The following is a 14,326-nucleotide window of genomic DNA, read 5'->3' as shown; positions in this document are numbered from 1 at the left end:
GCTTATTTGCTTTTTCAGTTTTTTCCTGCTTTTAAGTTGAGTCTAAAAATATCTTTTGATATTAAAAATAATAATAATAAAGCCAGGCTTTGGTGGCTCACGCCTGTAATCCTACTCAGGAAGCTGAGATCTGAGGATGGTAGTTCAAAGCCAGCTCAAGGAGAAAAATCCCCATGGGACTTTTATCTCCAATTAACCACTCAAAAAACCAGAAGTAGCATTGTGACTCAAAGTGGTAGAGTGCTAGCCTTGAGCAAAAGAAGCTGATGGACTGTTGCTCAGGCCTTGAGTTGATGCCCCAGAATTGAAAAAAAAAGAGCTCAGGGACAGCACCCAGGCACTGAGTTCAAGTCTCACGACTACACATACATGCACGCATGCACACATTATAACTTTTGGTGAGTGCCTTTCAATCTGAAAAGGGGTGCAGACTGTCAATGATCTATTTTCTATAGGCAAGAGACACTAGTACCCCTGCCCCTAAAGAGATATTTACTACCAAGTGTTTCATCTGCTTGAACAAATTTGTGAACATGAAGTAAAAACAAAAAAAATTAAATATGTATAGACCACTGGCTTCAACCAAAAACTCAGATAACATCTGAAACCAAGAGGAAAGGATTCCCCTGGGCTGTAAGCCACTTATCTGGTACCCCACTAATGGATTTGGTAGGGTACTGACTTTAAGCTTTTGTTCTATGACTCTAAAAGTCTATGTAAGCCAGGCACTGGTGGCTCATGCCTGTAATCTTAGCTACTCAGTTCAAAGCTAGTCTGTGTAAGAAAGCCCATCAGATACATCTCCAATTAAGTACCCAAAAAGATGGAAGTAGAGGTGTCTCAAGTAGTACATCTCTAGTCTTGTGCAAAAGCGCAGGGACAGTACCCAGGCCATTACTTCAAGGCCTTGGACTAGCATAGACAGACAAAAAATGTCTATGGAACCCTCTCCATACTGGAACATATTATTCAGGATAACCTGAATCATGTTCCCTACCCAGGGCCACCCATGTTTAGCCAAGAATAAACTTCCTCATTCCATTAGGAGAAAGAGCTTTATGTTTGTAGGGTAATTAGGTAGGTAAGTTTAATTAGGTAGCTGATGCAGAGAACTCCATGGCAGGAAGAGATTTTTTTAAAATACAGAACTGTTGCCCCATTATGCGTGGTGGACAGCAAGTGGCCGAAAGGGGAGAGCAGAGTCCCACCTGTGTTTAAGTAGGGGAGAGGTAGGGAGAAAGTGCAGCCAGGTGTGCCCAGGTAGGGTATGGCCACACTGGAAGCAGATGTGACCTCAGGGCCTGGGACCCTCCTGTAGTCTGAAGGGAGGCATGACCAGAGGCAGCCCAAGATATGACCTCAGAGAAGGGGAAGGTGACTGCCTCCAGGTGCCAGTTACTTCCGTAATGTAGGTACCAGGTGGAAACTTAGCCAAGAGAAGAGCAACAAAACCAAAAACAAGGGCATTGGTGGCCCATGCCTGTTAATTCTAGTTACTCTGTTATACCGAAATTCGGGGACCCCCAGAAGACCACCAGAGACCACGATCAATGTAAGCAACAAAGAGCCGGTTTATTGCAAGCTCGAGCTTGGTCCTCCGCGCACATGGTAACTGGTGAAGCTAAGAGGCCCAGAGCATAGGATCAGCGCAGTTTTTATAGTATTGAACAAACAACTTTAAGGAACTTTTACATAAGAAATTACATGATTGGTTGACCTTTACAGAAAAATGTCTTTGGTCCATAGCTTGACCAAGGTTACCAGTCACACCCAAGGTTACTAGTCACACCCAAGGTTACCAGTCACACCCGGACGAACAGAATGCATGGCATGTCTCGCCCCGGGCTCTGAAGAATGGGTTGTTTAGAAACTCTTATTAGTCCTAGGTGGGTGGGGGGCAACACCACTTGGGGGCTAACACCTGCCTTAAGCAAATGTCATCTATGGCTCCAAGAATTGTGCATGGCTTTTTGTCATAAATTCCTAGCATTGGGGCTAAAATGGATCACGAGTCAAGTCGCAGAACTGAGATAGAGTGTTAAACAAAAATGGAGTTGCTTAGGTTTCTTAAAACATTATATTTCTTCCCTAGGGCCTTACTGCCTCGCTCTCCAGGAGGGGCGTTGCAGCTGTGAGGATAATTCTGAGGACTTTGCCCCCTTGGTCAGGGCTGTAAACCCTTTGAAGTTTTTTTACTAAGCAACTCTAGGCTCCCAGGCTGACATTCCACTACTAAGTAACTAAAACCAGTCACAGTTAAAATCATACAAAAACCATACAATCATCCAGTACAAAGCAATTCATACAGAAGCAAAAATGGCTGTTAGGTGCTGTCTCATATATATATGATCATTTTTTTGCGTTCTTCAACTCAGGAGGTTGAAATTTGAGCATCACAGTTTGAAGCCATATTGGGCAAGAAAGACTAAATAAAACTCTTACCTCCAACTCACCACCTAAAACCAGAAATACAGCTGTGGCTCAGAGGGTGGCTAGCCTTGAGCAAAAAAACTCCAATGCCCAGGCACTGAGTTCAAGCCCCATGACTAATAATAATAATAATAATAATAAATCAAGTACATAGAGACCAAGAGGGGTTTAGGTGGAAAAGCACACAAAAGTGAGGTGGTTTTGTGTAAGGTATATTAAACAGGTAGGTTTCATTAGGTAGCCAATGAACACCTCATGATATTCAGGCAGGAAAAAAAGGTTATTTACCAAACTGCTGCCCCTGCCATGCAAGGTGGAGAAGAATGGCTGAAAAGGAAAGGGCCCACTGCCCCCTGGGCCAGGACTTATCTAGGCCAGGGACATGAAGAGATGTGGCCAGGTGGGGAAAGGTGTGGCCACACTGGAACCGGATGTGACCTCAGGGTCTGGGACCCTCCTAAGGTCAGATGGGAGGCATGTGACCAGAGGTGGCCCAGGATGTGACCTAGCAGGAGGGGAAGGTGATTGCTTCCAGGTCTGCCAGTTGCCTAGGTAACAGATACTGGGTAGAAACTTAGCCAAGAGGTAAGGGAGGTGTCCCTGTGTAGACCTTACATTTTGGAAGAGTAATATAGTTCTTGAAAGATCTGATGGCATTCAACAGTGAATCCAGATTGTCCTGGGCTTTTCTTTGTTGGAAGATGATTACTGCTTCAATTGTATCCCTTGTTATAGTTCTGTTTAGGATGTTTCTACCCTCTTGGTTCAATGTTGGTAAATCAACTGAATTCAGAACTTTATCCATTTTTCTGAATTTTCCAGTTTATTTATAGATTTTCAAAATATTCCCTCATGATCTTAAGGATTACATGTTGTCACCTCTAATTTTTATTAATTTGAGCCTCTTAATCTTTTTCTTTTGGTTAAATCAGGGGTTAATTTAGAGGTTTATCAATCTTAATTTTTCAAGGAACCAACTTTTGGTTTTATTCTTTGTATTTTTTTTGTAATCTCCAATTAATTCCTTCCCTAATCTTTATTGCTTATTTTCATCTGCAAATTAGGGGTTTAGCTTTTTCCTGTTTCTCTGGAAGTTTGATGTGTTATCAAGCTTTTGTTGTTGTTCTTGGTTATGGGGCTTGGACTCAGGGCCTGGGCACTATCCTTGAGCTTTTTTCATTACAGGCAAGCTCAACCACTTTGAGCCACAGTGCCACTTAACCATTTTCTAATTGAAGATAGAGTCTCATGGACTTACCTGCCTGGGCTGGCTAGGATTACAGGCATGAGCCACTAGCATCGGCTTCATTAAGCTATTTGAGAGGGGTTTTTTTTGTTTGTTTTATTTTCAGGGCCTGGGCACAGTCCCTCAACTTTTGTACTCAAGACGAACACTCCTACCACTTGCTGAAAAATCTGCTGAATTCTAATGGGCTTACCATTACATATGACTAGCCTCTTCTCCTTTGCAGCTTTCAATAGTGTGTATATTTAGTGATTTAAGTATAATTTATCTGGGGTGTTTCTTCCAGAGTACCTGTTTGGTGCTCTGAAGCCTCATCTCCCTGAATGACCCTCTCTTTTGAGATGGGAGAAGTTTGCTCCTATTATTTTATTGAATAGGTTCTCAGTGCTTTAGTTTATATTTCTTTTTCTTCTATACCATGATTTATACATTTAATCTTTTGATGGGTTCTAAAAGCTCTTGTAAATGTGAGTTGTATTTTCTTAGATTTTTTTCAGTATCTTTAACTGGGGGCTGGGAAGATCGCTCAGTGATAGAGCGCTTGCCTTGCATGCCTGAGGCCCTGGGTTTGATTCCTCAGCACCACATAAGCAAAAAGAAAAAAGCCGGAAGTGGTGCTGTGGCTCAAGTGGTAGAGCGCTAGCCTTGAGTTGAAGAGCTGAGGGACAGCGTCCAGGCCCAGAGTTCAGGCACCATGACCGGACCCCCCCCAAAAAAAAACCCCAAATCAATATCTTTAACTGTTTGCTCTAACTCCTCTGTTTTATCTTCAATCCCTGATAATCTATTTTCAACTTCTTCTGTTCTAGTAGCTAGGATTTCTATTGTACTTTTCTGTGGGGGGTGGGGGGACAGGGGTGCTATTGAACACTTCATTTCTAAAATTTCAATTTGATTTTAAGATTTCTATATCTTTATGGAATCCTCTTCATAACAGTCATAGACTTCCCCTAACTTTTCCATGGCTAGTCTCAATCTCAAAATCCTCCTACCTCTACCTGCTAATTAGCTCTGACTATAGACGTGTGGTACCCTGTCCCCCTCTCTTCCCTTCAGCAGCCATGTATCACTAAAAACAACACAGAAGCCGGGCACCAGTGGGTCACGCCTGTAATTCTCTGGAGGCTGAGATCTGAGGATTGAGGTTCAAAGCCAGCCCAGGCAGGAAAGGCCTTGAATCTCTTATCTCCAATAAACTACCAGAAAACCAGAAGTGGTGCTATGGCTCAAGTGGTAGAGCCCTAGCCTTGAGCTGAAGAACTGAGGGATAGCACCCAGGCTCAGAGTTCAAGCGCCACAATCGACAAAATAAAAATAAAAATTAAAACAACAACAACTGCAAAGAGGGAAAAACTGGGAGAGTGCAAAGGAAGGGGTGACATTGAGAAAGAAATGTGCTCTTTTTTTCTTTTTTGGCAGTCCTGGGGCTTGAACTCAGAGCCTGGTCACTATTCCTGAGCTTCTTTTGGCTCAAGGCTAGCACTGTACCACTTGAACCACAGCATCACTTCTGGCTTTTTCTGTTTATGTGGTACTGAGGAATGGAACCCAGAGCTTCATGCATGCAAGCACTCTACCACTAAGCCCAAGAAATGTACTCTTGACCTCACTTATGAAACTACAACCTCTCTGTACATCACTGCTATGATTTTTTTAAAATTTTTTAATTATTTTATTTTATTTTATTTTTGGGGGGTCCGGTCATGGGGCCTGAACTTTGGGCCTGGGCACTGTCCCTCAGCTCTTCAGCTCAAGGCTAACACTCTACCACTTGAGCCACAGCGCAACTTCCGGCTTTTTTCTTTTTGCTTATGTGGTACTGAGGAATTGAACCCAGGGCGTCAGGCATGCAAGGCAAGCACTCTACCACTGAGCCACCTTCCCAGCCCCTGATTTTTTTTTAAAGAGAAAAAATGAACTATACAACTTGTGAGCAGGGACAGAGGGGAAATACTAGGAGAGAACAAAGGAAGGGGTGACATTGCCTAAGAAGAAATGTACTTACCTGACTTATGAAATAGTAACCTCTCTGTATATTACCTTTATAAAAACAATTAAAAGGGCTGGGAAGATGGCTCAGTGGTAGAGTGCTTGCCTTGCATGCACGAGGGCCTGGGTTTGATTCCTCAGCACCACATAAGCAGAAAAAGCCAGAAGTAGTGCTGTGGCTCAAGTGGTAGAGCACTAGCTTTGAGCTAAAGAGCTCAGGGACAGCGCCCAGGCCCAGAATTCAGGCTCCATGACCAACAATAAAATAAAATATATCTGGTCCCTCTCAACATTCTGTACCCTTTCAGGATTAAAAAAACACCAAAGTCTTTTTGGGGAACGTGAGACAGGACAGATATAGGTAAGGAGACAAGGGATATATTGTTTTTAAGAAATATCAAAAGGGGGGGCTGGGAAGGTGGCTCAGTGGTAGAATGCTTGCCTTGCATGCATGAGGCCCTCAATTCCTCAACACCACATAAGCAGAAAAAGGCGGAAGTGGCGCTGTGGCTCAAGTGGTAGAGCGCTAGCCCTGAGCTGAAGAGCTGAGGGACAGTGCTCAGGCCCAGAGTTCAGGCCCCACCACTGACAAAACAAAACAACAACAACAAAAAGGTGGAAGTGGCCGGGCGCTGGTGGCTCACGCCTGTAATCCTAGCTACTCAGGAGGCTGAGATCTGAGGATCACGGTTCAAAGCCAGCCCGGGCAGGAGAGACCGTGAGACTCCTATCTCCAATAAACCACCAGAAAACCGGAAGTGGCGCTGTAGCTCAAGTGGTAGAGCGCTCGCCTTGAGCTGAAGAGCTGAGGGACAGCGCCCAGGCCCAGAGTTCAAGCCCCACGACCGACAAAAAAAAAAAAAAAAAAAAGGTGGCAGTGGTGCTGTAGCTCAAGTGTAGAATGCTAGCCTTGAGCACAGAGAGGCTCAGAGACAGAGCCCAGGCCCTGAGTTCAAGCCCTAGGACTTGCAAAAAAAAAAAAAAAAAAACACCCAAAAACCCAAAACATCAAAACCTGTAAGTAATATTCCAAGATTAAAGAGATACTAAGAAAAGAGCTCTTGGGCAGGAGTTGGTGGCTCATGCTTATAATCCTAGTCACTCAGGAGACTTCGATATGAGGATTATGGTTCAAAGCTTGCCCAGGCAGGAAAACTGTGAGACTCTTATCTCCAATTAACCACAGAAAGCTGGAAGTGAAGCTTTGGCTCAAGAGGTAGAGTGTTAGTCCTGAGCACAGGAAAGCTTAGAGAAAGAGTCCAGGCCCTGAATTCAAACCCTAGGACAAGCACACACACAAAAAAAGGGAAAATGAGCTCTTGGAAAATGGGACCATGGCCTTTATTTTTTTTTTAGAAAGAAAGAATGAGAAGAAGAAAGAAAAGAAAGAAAAAAGAAGAAAATGAAAGAAAGTGAGCTCTTTGGAAAAAAAGGAAACTTACATGGCACTATTGTTTTTTTTTTCTTTTTGCCACTCCTGGGGCTTAAACTCAGGACCCAGACACTGTTCCTGAGCTTCTTTTGCTCAAGGCTAACACTTTACCACTTGAGCCACAGTGCCATTTCAGGTATTTTCTGTTTATGTCATACTGAGGAATGGAACCCAGGACTTCAGACATGCTAGGCAAACACTCTACCACTAAGCCACCTTCCCAGCCCATGACATGAAGTTTTTTAATGCACAGAGAAGTTAAAGCAATGTAAAAACTAATTTCATACAGAAAATATGAAGTGGCAGGAAGTTACTAATCAAATGATAAAAATTCACAGAAATGAACATTTAAAAAGAAATGCAGTTTGAAGAAAACCAAATACATGGAATGAAAAGCTGGACTAGAACACTGTGGGTAAAAAGAGAATTCTAAAGATTTCACAGAAAGACACCCAATAGCTCATATAAAGAGGGTAGAAAGGAAGACTATAAACTGTATTAATAAAGAGGACTAAAAACAAATGAAGCATTCAGCAGACTGAGGTAGGGTTGCTGGTTCAAGGCCAGCCCAGACTACATTGCAAGACTTGCCTCAAAAAATCAAACACAGGGGCTGGGGATGTGGCTTAGTGGTAGAGTGCTTACCTAATGTGTGTGAAGCCCTGGGTTCCATTCCTCAGTACCCAATTAACAGAAAAAGCCAGAAGTGGCACTGTGGATCAAGTGTTAGAGTGCTAACCTTGAGCAAAAGGAGCTCAGAGATAATGCCCAGGCCCTAAGTTCAAGCCCCAGGATTGGCAAAAACAAAACAGAAACAAACACAGCTGGATGTCAGTAGCTACACTTGTATTCCTTGCTACTCAGAAGACTGAGGTCTGAAGAAGAACATGGTTGAAGCTCATCTGAGCAGAAAAGTCCAAGAGACTCTTATCTCCAATTAACCAGCAAAAAGCCACAAGTAGAGCTGTGGCTCAAATGGTAGAGCACTAGCTTTGAGGGAAAAAAAAAATGAAAGAAGAGCACCCAGAGCTTGAGTTCAAGCCCAAGTAGTGACACACACACACACACACACACACACACACACACACACACACACACACACACACACACACACACACACACACACACACAATAACACATCATCACCACCACTAACAATTTTGCTGAAGTTGGGCTGGGAATGTGGTTTAGTGGTAAGTACTTGCCTGTCATGCATGAAGCCCTAGGTTTGATACCTCAGCACCAAATGAACAGGAAAAGCAAGAAATGGTGCTGTGGTCCAAGTGGTAGAGTGCTAGCCTTGAATAAAAAGAAGCTTGGGGATAGTGCCCAGACCCTGTGTTCAAGCCCTAGCACTGGCAAAAAAAAAAAAAAAAAAAAAATGCTGAAGTTATTACATGGTATTCTCTCAATAAACACTGAGTAAACCAAGAGGAATGAGAGCACAGGATCAAAGAAGCAGTCTAGAACAACAAATTCTAGGATCATAGCAAAATAATTCTGGGAAGGAGGATGCAGGAAAAAAACAAAGTCAGTGATACAGTTTATCGTTCATGAGAAACTAATAGGAATATGGCAGGTCCAATGGAACATGGAAAATAACCTTCAACAGTGAGTTGGGCACTGATGAATCATCCTGTAATCTCAGCTACACAGGATGATGAGATCTGAGAAAAGAGGTCTAAAGCCAAGCCAGGTTGGACAGATAAATGCAAAAGATTTTTATCTCCAAATAACCAGCAAAACATCAGAAATGGAGTTGTAGAAGAGCCTTCAGTAATAAAAACAAAAACCCTAAGCACTAGGGGAGGCCCCCAGTTCAAGCCTAATTACACACACATGAGTGAATAAAAGAAGCCAGGCATGGTGGCACACACTGTAATCATAGCATTCAAAAGGCTGAAGTAGGAGGACAAGAGTTTGACAAGCCTAAGTTGTGTAGTGAGATCTTTTGTGCTCCTTTTGCCCTTGGTGAGGGCTCAGAGAGGAAGCAAGGCCTCCAATGTCTCTTCCATGGGGAAACCAAGTGTACTGGGAGAGCTCCATCTTCAGGCCTGATGGCCACCTGGAAGTCCCATCTCCAAGGACTCCATGCTGAGGATGGAGATTTTACCACATGAATATTAGGGAACCCATTCTGTCCATAGCAGATGCTCCCTGTACCAAAATATCACAATTACAATTTGTTTTATTTCAGACAGGGTCTCAAAATACTTGTAACTCAGGCTAGCTTCAAACTCTTTAGAAATATATATTTATTTTTCAAACTCAGGACCTCACATTCACTTGGCTTGCTCAGCAGGTTCACTACCACTTGAGCCACATCTCCCTGTCTTTTGCTATTTACTTACAGATGTATTTTCATGGACTTTTAAAATCTGGACTGCCTTTGAAACAAGATCCTTTGGATCTCAGCCTCTTCAGTAAGATTAAAGGCATGAGCCATCAGTACTGAGATTTAACATTTTTTGGGTGTGTGCAAGTTCTGGGGCTTGAACTTAGGGCCTGGATGCTGTCCATAAGCTTTTGTGCTCAAGGCTAGTGCCCTACTACTTGAGCCACAGCTCTACTTCCAGCTTAAAAAAAGTTAATTGGAGATAAGTTTTACAGACTTTTCTGCCTGAGCTGGCTTCAACATGTGAACCTTAGATCTCAGCCTCCACAGTAGCTACGATTATAGGTATGGCCCACCACTGCTTGGCTACAGCTTTAACTCTTAAATCTCCTGCCTCAGCCTGCCAACCGCTGGAGTTTCAAGTGTGTACCACCCTACTGGCTCATGGTTATTTTCTTAGCTAAAAACAGCAAGGTGCAGAACAGTGTGGAAAGCTGTTTAAGCTGGCAGCTTGGAAATCCTCCTCCAGTGCTCCTTGTCACTCTCCCTGCTTTGCCAGCTTATAGGTCTAGTGGTAATTGGCCTTGTTCTGGCTCACATATGGAAGACAGTTCCCAGCTACAGGCACTATTGGACTGAGAGGTCACCAACTTCAGTAGATTCATTCATTCTTCTGTCTGTGCCTCTGACTGCCAGAGGCCAGCAGCTCTTCTCTACCATTTCCTTCCACTATGATGACCTGTCTCACTATAGCTCAGAAACAACGGAGCCAGCCAACCATGGACTGAATTTTCTCAAACTGTGGGTCAAAATGAACCTTTCTTCCCTCGAATTATTTAGGTCAGGTATTTTGTCATAGCAACTAGAAATGACTAACAGGGTTGGCAGTGAAGAGAGGGGTGTATCTCAAGAAAGAACACATGCCTAGCAAGCCAAAGACAAAGTTCAAACCCAAATACTGAGTGAAAAAGGAGGCAGAGAGGGAAGAAAGTTGCTAAACAGGTCCCCTTTTCATTGTGCAGGTGTCAATACAAAAGCTTCTTAGTCAAGGTTTGCCTCCAGTTCTGCCTCTTCTAGGCCATCTGTCCTGTATAGCTGGGACCACACCCAGCTAAAAAGGTGTGAGTTTTCTTTTCTTCTTCTTTTTTTTTTTTTTGCCAGTCCTGGGGCTTGAGCCCAGAGCCTGGGAACTGTTCCTAAGCTGCTTCTTTTTGTTGTTGTTGTTGTTGTAATATATATATATATATATATATATATAGTGAAAATACCATACAGAGGGGTTACAATTACATGGGCAAGATAATGAGTACATTTCTTATCAAGCATTGTTGCCTCCTTCTTTGTTTCCCCTTCCCATCCCTTCCTATATCCCCCACCCCCACTACCTGATCCCCCCCCCAAACTTGTAAAGTTCGTTTTTTGACATAACGACTTGTATATCTCATTGTTTCCTGAGCTTCTTTTGTTCAAGGCTAGCACTCTACCTCTTGAGCCAAAGTGCCACTTCTGGCCTTTTCTGTTTACTGAGGAATTAAACCCAGGGCTTCATGCATGCTAGGCAAGCACTCTACCACTAAGCCACATTCCCAGCCCCAATTTGTGAGTTTTCAAGATGAAATGACCTGGATTGGGCATAATGGTGGATGCCTGTAATCTCAGAGCTCAAGAGGCATATACACTTGGGCATGAACAACTTATTCACACCTGCTACTGGGACATGTCTGGGGTCTGTTGGTTTTCATGAGAAGCCCAACTGCCTTTCATCTGCTAGTTCCACAGGAAGTGAGATAAAAGCCCATAGACATTTCCAGAGTGAGGCATGTGGTCTTCACCAAAAGATCTAAATCTCACTGGACTAGCAATAGCAACATTAAGATGACCAATTTCACTGGAAATGGCTGGACCAGGACGTGTCACCCTAGAGTGTGTGCCTATTAGGAAGAAAGTATTGGCAGGTAGAGTGAGAGGACAGGGTAAGGGATATATCTCTTTAGGGTGGCCACTAATGGGTCCCTTACCCATTAGAGCAATGAGTTTAACCAGTTCCAATCCATACAAATGCCTTCAGTGCCACAGAGAAATTTTTATTTATTTTATTTTTTGACTCCTGAGGCATGAACTCAGGGCCTGGGTACTGTCCCTGAGCTTCTTTTGCTTAAGGCTAGCATTCTACCACTTGAACCACAGTACCACTTCTAATCTTTTCTGTTTATGTGGTACGGAGGAATCAAACCCAAGCCTTCATGCATGTTAGGCAAGCACTTTACCAAGCCTGAGAATTAATTAATTAATTAATTAATTAATTTTCAGTTGTGGGGCTTAAACTCTGGGTCTGGGTGCTATCCCTGAGCTCTTCAGCTCGAGGCTAGCCCTCTACCACTTTGAGCCACATCCCTACTTCTGGTTTTCTGGTGGTTAATTGGAGATGAGAGTCTCAAGGACTTTCCTGCCCTGGCTGGCTTTGAAACATGATTCTCAGATCTCAGCTTCCTAAGTAGTCCGGCTCTGAGAAATTTTTTAAAATATAGACTTTGGGAAGTAAGGAGCTTGTGGCTCATGTCTGTAATTTTGGCTACTCTGGAGGCTGAGATCTGAGGATCATGGTCTGAAGATACCCCAGGCTCTTATCTCCACTTAACCATCCAAAAGTGAAGGTGTGACTAAAGTGGTAGAATACCAGCCTTGAGTACAAAAACTAAGGGAGAACTCAAGACCCTGAGTTCAAACCCTAGTACTGGCACAAAAATAAAATTTGAGAAGATTGTTCCAAAAAGTTTTAAAAAATTTAAATCTAGAAGTCCTGGGATTTTTTTGTTTTTTAAAAAAGTTTATTTTATTGTAAAGATGCTGTACAGACCCCTCTGTACAGTATGTTCACAAAAAATAAAAAGAAAAATAGATACCATGAAAAAGGAAAAAAAAAAGATGCTGTACAGAGGGGGTTACAGTTACATGAGTAAGGTAATGAGTATATTTCTTGTCAAACATTGTTACCCACTCCTTTGTTTTGTTTTTCTCTCACTATCCCTTCCCTCTTCCAAGTCCTGGGATTTTTGTTGTTGTCGGTGGTGGTGGTGGTCATGGGGCTTGAACTCTGGGCTGGGCCCTGACCCTCAGCTCTTCAGCTCAAGGTTAGCACTCTTCCCACACTACCATTGAGCCACAGCACCACTTCTGGTTTGCTGGGTGGTTTATTGGAGATGAGAGTCTCACAGACTTTTCCTGCTCAAGCTGGCTTTGAACTGCGATCCTCAGATCTCAGCCTCCTGAGTAGCTAGGATTCCAGGCGTGAGCCACCGGCGCCCAGCCAAGTCCTGGGATTTTTAACTCTGAGTCTCATGCTTTTTAGGCAGGCTGGCTTACCATTGAGTCACACTTCTAATCCTAAGGGAATTCTTTTAGGTTTTCATTGTGGCCTGTTTTGTATGTTGATCGACATTTTTAATAGGAAATGTTGTGAAGTGACAAGTCCTCTGAAGAACTGGTATTGCCACAATGACATTAGCCAACTCATTGTCTTCCCTGATGCGCAGTGCTCCTGGAACAGAAGACACAAGGAGGCCAGCATCACCAGCACTGCCGTCTCAGACAATCGGCCCTGAAAATGGCACAAGAATGGCCACCTCCACCTTGGGACCAGAGCACTGTTCTCACCCACTTTGGGTAATGTGGTTTTCCTCACTCATCTGTACTGTAGTTTCTCCTCTCCTCCATGATTATTATATAAACACCACGTGTTTATAATATATATAAAATGTGTAAAGAATATCCAACCTTCTGAAGAGGGTGAATAAAAATGAATATGGTCAAACTTTTTTTTTTCCTTTTTCGGTCATGGGACTTGAACTTGAGGTCTGGGCCCTGTTCCTGAACTCTTTTGCTCAAGGCTCGGTCTCTACCACTTTGAGCCACAGTACCACTTCCGGTTTTCCAGTGGTTCATTAGAGATAAGAGTCTCACAGTCTTTCTGGGACCAAGTTGACTTCAAACTACAATCCTTACTTTCTCAGCCTCCTGAATCGCTAGGATTACAGGAGTGAGCCACTAGTGCCCAGTTGGAAGTATTCAGTAAAAACTGAGCAATGAAACCTGTTGAAATTATTTTAAGTAGGGTGTGCTGGGAATCTGCTTTGTTCTCATGTCTCAATGATGCTCCTGTCGTCTACTGACCACCTTCCCTGGGAACCTCTCCAGAAAATCTCCTCTTGAGCATCTTATTCCTGTCCTTGAGTTATTCTCAGCAAAACTTCACCCAGGACCTTATCTGAAAGTGTATCCTCTGCCTCTGCTGCAAGAACATTATACAGTCTGCTACAGCAACAAAGACATTCAAAAGAAACTTTCATATTTGAATGTATAAAGATCCTAACACCTCCCCCACCCCCACTCCCTGTTTCTCTGACCCTGCTCAGTGTTACCTGGAGTCCCTTTGCAGCCAGGATTAAAGTGTGTTTTGGTCTGCTGAGGTCTCTGCCTTCTTTCTCTCCTTTTGTCCACTTGATCTTTCCTAACACTCATGACTCAATTTCCTAACAGTGAGTAGGATAAAGGAGAGAGCTGGACAGATGAGGTTGATCAGGAAACTTTGTTTACATGTGTACAAATGTCACAATAAAACCCCTGTACAACTAATGGGTGCTAATAAAATATACAATTTTTTTTTTCAAAAAAGAACTAACCTATGGGGTGGGAATGTGGTTTAGTGGTAGAGTGCTTGTTTAGCATGCATAAATCCCTGGGTTCCATTCTTCAGTACCACATACACAGAAAAAGCAGGAAGTAGCACTGTGGCTCAAGTGGTAGAGTGCTACTCATGAGCAAAAAGAAGCTCAGAGACAGTACCCAAGCCCTGAGTTCAAGCCCCAGGATTTGCAACAAAAAAGAAAAAGAAGAA

The sequence above is a fragment of the Dipodomys merriami genome, unplaced genomic scaffold (assembly GCF_024711535.1).
Source record: "Dipodomys merriami isolate MVZ:Mamm:240054 unplaced genomic scaffold, mDipMer1.0.p SCAF_7, whole genome shotgun sequence".
Lineage (NCBI taxonomy): Eukaryota > Metazoa > Chordata > Mammalia > Rodentia > Heteromyidae > Dipodomys > Dipodomys merriami.
The sequence above is the reverse complement of the archived record's forward strand: the minus strand, read 5'-3'. Positions refer to the sequence as shown.